The sequence below is a fragment of the Sinohyriopsis cumingii genome, chromosome 8 (assembly GCF_028554795.1).
Source record: "Sinohyriopsis cumingii isolate HCF-2022 chromosome 8, ASM2855479v2, whole genome shotgun sequence".
NCBI lineage: Eukaryota > Metazoa > Mollusca > Bivalvia > Unionida > Unionidae > Sinohyriopsis > Sinohyriopsis cumingii.
The window spans coordinates 95,881,386-95,888,201 of NC_142968.1; positions in this window are offsets into that span (position 1 = coordinate 95,881,386).

The following is a 6,816-nucleotide window of genomic DNA, read 5'->3' on the forward strand; positions in this document are numbered from 1 at the left end:
ACGAAAGAGTTATCCTTCTTTAGAAAGAGTTATCCTTTTGAATGAAGACCATCAATAGACAGCGTTAGCACATGCAGTCGCCCTCAATGGCAACGTGAAAGCAATATTACAACATCAAGACAATCTGGAATAGAAAGAAGACTTGATCAATGGGTACATTGAATCGCACAATATTAAATTCACAACACAGCAATTTAATTCATAAAATGGAACATTAATCCACTTTTGACAGATGCATAAATTCACAAACGAACATGATAACAAGATAAAGCAAACGAACAAAATGCAACAGTCATGTCTGGCCTCTACAACCACAGCATTGTCAATATTCTTTAAAATCCTAATTTCTCATTGTTTTGTATGTCTTCGTTGAATTATCAAAGACGTACTCATTGTGAAATTCGTCATGATTATTATTGTTGACACCCTCATTGACAGATTAACCTTTCAAATCGGTCAGGATCGAGAACAACTCGACCATAATAAACACATGTCAAAGCTTCCATTGCCATACTTTATATCTAGCCATGCGATACTTAGGTGACAGCATGTAGGACATAGTAGCATTTTTTAGGACATAGTGGCATTATGTTGGACATAATGGTAATATGAAGGATATAGTGTAATCATGTAGGACATAGTGGCATTTTGTAGGACATAGTGGCATTCTGTTGGATATAATGGTAATATGTAGGACATAGTGGCATCATGTAAGAGAAAGTGGTAGTATATAGGACATATTGGCATTATGTAGGACATATTGGCATTATGTCGGACATAGTGGCAGTATGTTTGGCATAGTGGTAGCGTGTAGGGCATAGTGGTAGTATGTAGGACATAATGGCGCATGTAGGACACAGTGACAGTATGTAGGACATATTGGCATTATGTAGGCCATTGTGGAGTATGTAGGATATAGTAGCAGTATGTAGGACATAGTGGCGGTATATATGGCATAGTGGTAGCATGTAGGACATACTGGCATCACGTAGGACATAGTGGCATTATGTAGGACAAAGTAGAGATATCGTCTATAGCAAAGTTTAGACAAAGTAACGTGGCTATTGTCATTGTAGTATTTTCATTAATGAGATATAGCAATAATTTGTACTCGTTTCTATCACTAACACAGAGGGAACCAAAACGTTGCTAGCTTCATCAGCATTTGCATACATGAATTTCAAGCCTTTCTATAACAAACTAGGACAGAGCTATGGATTTTTGTCCTGACCCTCTTCTTTCTTTGTTACAAGGGTAATAAAAACTTTGAAGTTACTAAAGTTTTGGTAAGACATTGTTCCTATGTAATTCTGTGCCTTAGTTAATTCGGTTGTACGTTAGCTATTCCACGTTATGTGAAGGGTAAAAGGGCAGAATGTTTGCCTATATAATCTCTAATGATTGCCGCCCATTTTTTGTTCGTCGGACATGTTTTTGAAGTTGTATGCTAGATGCTAAAATCAAATCTTCAATCAATTGAATAAATCCTGCCATATTTTTAATTTGTAATGGTTCCAACTACTATAACAATATTAATTTTTGTAGAGACTTACAGAAAAATGGTTAAGAAGCAAAAGCGGGTTGTTTACATAGATAATAATGGGTCACTGGATATATTACGAACTAAAAGTGCTACATGTTTATACAAGATACCTTTGTCTCTGGAACCTATTTATTTGATATTTCACTATTTCATTTAGTTGATATTACGCTAAGATATAACACGCTAAGATATAACACATACAACACAACTTGGTGTTCAGAACAAGAAGAGTAAGAATGGTGCATAAAATTCACACACTATCGACGGGTGTAGAATCTTCAGAAAATAATAGGTGCTGAAAGAACAATTTCAAGTTCAGTTTTGCTCATAACGAAATTTTAAAACAGAACAAGCTATGCTATTTTTCTAAATATGCAATATTCTAATTATCTGATATTTACCCTCTTGCTCTAGCTACCAAATTGCAAACAGTAACCTACATTCTTTCTCATTTTCTTTACTATATAGAACAGTTTTGGTGTTATATGACAGTCCAGTGATGTTAAATTGAACTTACCTGACAACAGTGCCGATTTTTTCAAGTTGTTTTTGATTCTTAAGACAAATTCAAGAGACATTACAAAAACACAGCCACTTACACTTACGTTTCTTACTCACTGATGGAGCCTTTTTAATAGGAACTTACACATACAAATATATATATATATATATATATATATATATATATATATATATATATATATATATATATATATATATATATATATATATATATATATATATATATATATAATGTCCCACCCATTCAGATTATCCTGATACCAGGCCGACCAGTCCTAACACCACCCTCTTAATCCTGAGAGCTTAGCGAGGTAGCTGTTAGTATCTTTTTTTAATATAAGTCTTTGGTATGACTCGGCCGGGGTTCAAACCCTCGACCTTCTGCATCCGAGGCGGACGCTCTAACCAACAGCCAACAGGAGTGGTATTATAAGGAGATAAAAGTCGGAATAGCGAAGTGATTAGATAATCATATATATATATATATATATATATATATATATATATATATATATATATATATAACTCTTTCATATAGCATATCCGGTTCCTTGAACAAGTTAAATTATGTCTATTCATTTACTGCTAGGTCAACACACACACTCTCTCTCTCTCTGAGTTAGTGTTTTCCAGTTAGGCAGACAATGGAACTGCCAAGGAGGGAATCAATTCAGGCACAGGCAAATTTACAGGATTAAAATCTAGATTCTTATTTAAAAAAATGAAAAACAAAACTATTTACCTTTTTTTTTTTAAAGGCGTAAAGGTCTTTAATGGACCTGGTTTAAATGAACAATACCGCATAAGTAGTAATATCGGCCAGTTGAGATTTAAAAAAAAAATTTCAGACCTAAACGGGAAATCCTATGTTAAATATGTCAATGGGTTCAACATGGAAATGACACTTGTGACCCAAAATAGGCACTTGATACGTATGCAGGAAATGCTATACTGAATGATTCCTTTTGTTTACCATGAGTGTCAACGGGATTTTAATATGGGAGATACGCTTGAGCGACAAGAGGAAATTTAACATGGGAGAGCCTCTACAGCAACAAGGGGAAAGTTAACATGGGAGAGCCTCTACAGCAACAAGAGGAAACTTAACATGGGAGAGTCTATGGGTTTATTTGTTAAATAGGAATGGGTAAGGATTTTAAGTTGGGGTTGCCAACATAAAACACACACACACACACACACACACACACACACACACACACTTGTTTACTGGATTGAGTGAGTGTCTGTGACGGTACTCCAGTCTGGAAACTAGTGTTGTTTTTTTTGTTGTTTTTTGTTTTTTTGTTGTTTTTTTTTTTTTGAGAGAGAGAGAGAGAGTGAGAGTGAGAGAGGTATCATAAAACGGGAACAGATACCATTAGGATTGCAATATAAGTCATTTTATAAGAAACATAGTGCGTGTGTGTGCAGGGCCGTGCAGAGGATTTGCGGGCCCCGAGCATCATTCAGATTCCTCCCCCCAAAACAAAATAAATTAAAAAAAAAATAGCCGATTATAAGAAGTCCAGCTTTCCTTTGTTACAAGGTCATTTTTCTTGCACTTGTTTCTGCAAATTCCTCAATGATATCATGGAAATCAAGTTTTCGCGATAATTCACGCCCAATACTCAAAAGGGCAAGATCACTAGTTCATTCTTGTCCCATAGCTGAACGGGGGCCCCGAGTAGCCTAAAGCGCTCTCCGTTACGGATCACTGCCATCTCACCTCTATTTGCGTGGGATCGAGTCTAGAATTCGGCCAATGTGGGTATGTAAGAAAGCTTGCCAGTAACTTCTCGTGGATCGGTGATTCTTCCCGGGGTTTTCCCGGGTTCTTTTCTTCCTCCACCATTAATACTGACCGCCATGCTGAAAAATGGCGTTAAACCCCACAACAACAACAACAACAACAACATAGTTGAGCGCAAGAAATTCTTGATGAGTTTCAATTATCTGAAAGAACGCTCACTAGAAGCAACTGTTACTGGTATAGAAGAGAAAATAAGCAGCGCTATCACTGCTTTTCTGAATAGTTCACCAGGCTTCAATTTTGAAATCGTGTTCAACAAGTCAAATAGAGAAAGAGGTTTCTCACCAAAATTTGCTGCATGAATTTGTTTCATATGAAGCAATTCTTCAGACAGTTCGGTTTCAGTTACGTCACACGAATATTTCTTCGCAAAATCAGAACAGGCACTCTTAATTTCATCGTCAGACTGTTTTTGATACTACCACAAGAAAGAGAATGTAGCCAAGATTTTTTGAATGGCTGTGAAACGAACTTATGTCCACCAATAACTGAATCAATAATGTGATACAAAAACAGTTCTCAGAAAGGTTTCCTCTTCTGATTCCATTTCCGTTGAATCTATGTTATGTTTATCGCCTTCAACTTGTTCTCCAGCAAAATGTTTACGCTTCACTTTCCGATGAATTGGAAATTCAGAACTGATTTTTGCAGACATTGCCACTGTTTTAGCTTCTTTCAAAATTGTTGGCCAGTCATCCCAAACAGATTTGAGGTGACTGATCAATGCCTCAATATTTTACACCTCAGCATCAATAGTAGCCTTTCTTGCCTCAATGACCTGGTTGCAGCGATCAATCAATGTGAGGACTTTCATTAAAGGCTTGTCATGAGAACACATTTGAAGGAGATCATATATTTTATGGCACCTTTCACATCAGTTCGTGTTTTTGCAGTCAGATCCAAGCTCTGAACGTCTTCCAAAGAGGCAATGATTCCACACAAGTGATTAGAGAAGGGGCGAATGCTATCAAGTCTCTCAGTCCATCGCGTCCCAGATTGCCCATGCAGAGACACGTGTACCGTATTTAAAAACGGAAATATGAATATACGGCTAAGAAATGAGTGCTCTGGTTGAAGATTCAGCAGTACTACAGTAGTACACACGATGCAGCTTCTTTTGTAATATTTCTCAGCGTTGTGGACTAGCAAAGAAGATGGTATACACAGTTTGTACAATTCCAAAGAAGGTCTCATCATCTGTGCCGCTTAAGGCAGCATCAGTCCACACAAATTCAATGAATGACAGCCACATGGTGAGAATATAGAAAGTTGTTGTTGTTGTTGTTGGGTTTAACACCATTTTTCTGCGCACGAGATGGTATTCATGGCGGCCAGTATTAATGGTGGAGGAAGAACCCTAGCAGCAGAGAGGGTGAACAGACCATAGAATTCCGACAAAACAAATAAAACAAACAAATAAATCATCTCGTAGAAAGGTCAAGATTTTACAAATGAACTTTCCTTGAGATGTTTATTTTTGCAATGACCGATTGTACTAATAAAACCTCAGTTCGAAATAGTATCTGAAAAAATAAAGTACTCTACGTGTTTATTTATTTCTTGTTTATTTTTTTGACGACCAACGTTGGTAGGTACCCTCTCTGCTGCTCCTCTTCTGCTGATATTAATTAAATTATTATGTTATAATAAAATGATACATCCAGAATCTCATACTGCAAGAACAGCTCGAGAACGATTAGAAACAATTAAAAAATTTCTTCCTGTCAGAGACTCATTTAGAAAAAATCTGCAAGCGCAGCAAGAAGCAAAAGTTGAGTTTGAAGAAGACACTAAAAAACTGTTTAAGCCCGTCACTGCGGCTACTGAACAAGTTACAACTGTCATCAAAGAAGATCTTCTTCCGGTATCAAAACAAACTGCGGCGCAGGCTGAAAAAATAGCAAGAAGAACTAAACAGGCAAAGAAGATTTTACGAGACCTTCCAACTGGCATAGCCGGGGAAATAGCTGCAGCTCAACCTCCACCTGTTGGTGAGGAAATACTTGAAGGTATTGGAGAACTTCGTGCTGAAGTCGCCGATGTGAGAAAAAAACTTGCATCTGAACCCAAATCAGCAGAAGAAAGCTTAAGATTAATTGCAAGATTTAACGAAGGAGTTGTTGAGGAAATTAGAAATATTGAAAGAGAGAGATTACCTGAGATGATATCAAAAAATATATCTAATAAATCTAGTATTTTAAAACCCGGTCATGAAAAAACAAATGATGATAATTTCATTAAATGGATATATCGCGTATATTACAATAAAAAACAAGCTAGAGGTCAAGAATTTAAAAGACTTAAAGAAGAAGTAAAAAGACTTTATAGAGAGAGACGGGAACAACCAAAACAAGGAGAGTCCTTCCAGTATCAGCTTCCTCCACCTCTGCAACAAATAGAACAACAACAACAATCTTCTTCGCCACAGCAAAGGTTGATGTCGGAAATTAAAAAGGCTAAAGAGTCACTTAAATCACCCTCCTCGAAGAAAATTCCTTCACCTTTACGTAAAATTTCTGCACCGAAAATGACATTTACACCGACAGATTCACCATCTGGATCACCCCCGGACACCACTGAAGTACCTACTCCGGTAATGCAACCACCACCCCAAGATGAACCTAAAACAGGACGTGGTTTATGTCCTGATAATATCATCAATGACGTGTCACGGTTAGAAGTTCTCATAGGAGGAAAACGAGCTGGAAATAATTCACCAGAAATAACCAATGAAGCAGCTGATATTTGTCGGCGACTATTTCAAGGTGGTATCATGGATATTGGCGTTTACCGAGAACTTATTGATGAGCTCGTTGATGACTAGTTGTTAGATAAATGGTAAATAAAATAAGATGATTGTGCATGATAATCATCGTAAACCCACACAGGTTAGAGCGGTAAACTCACGATTACCAATCTATAGTGTTATTTACGGAGATGG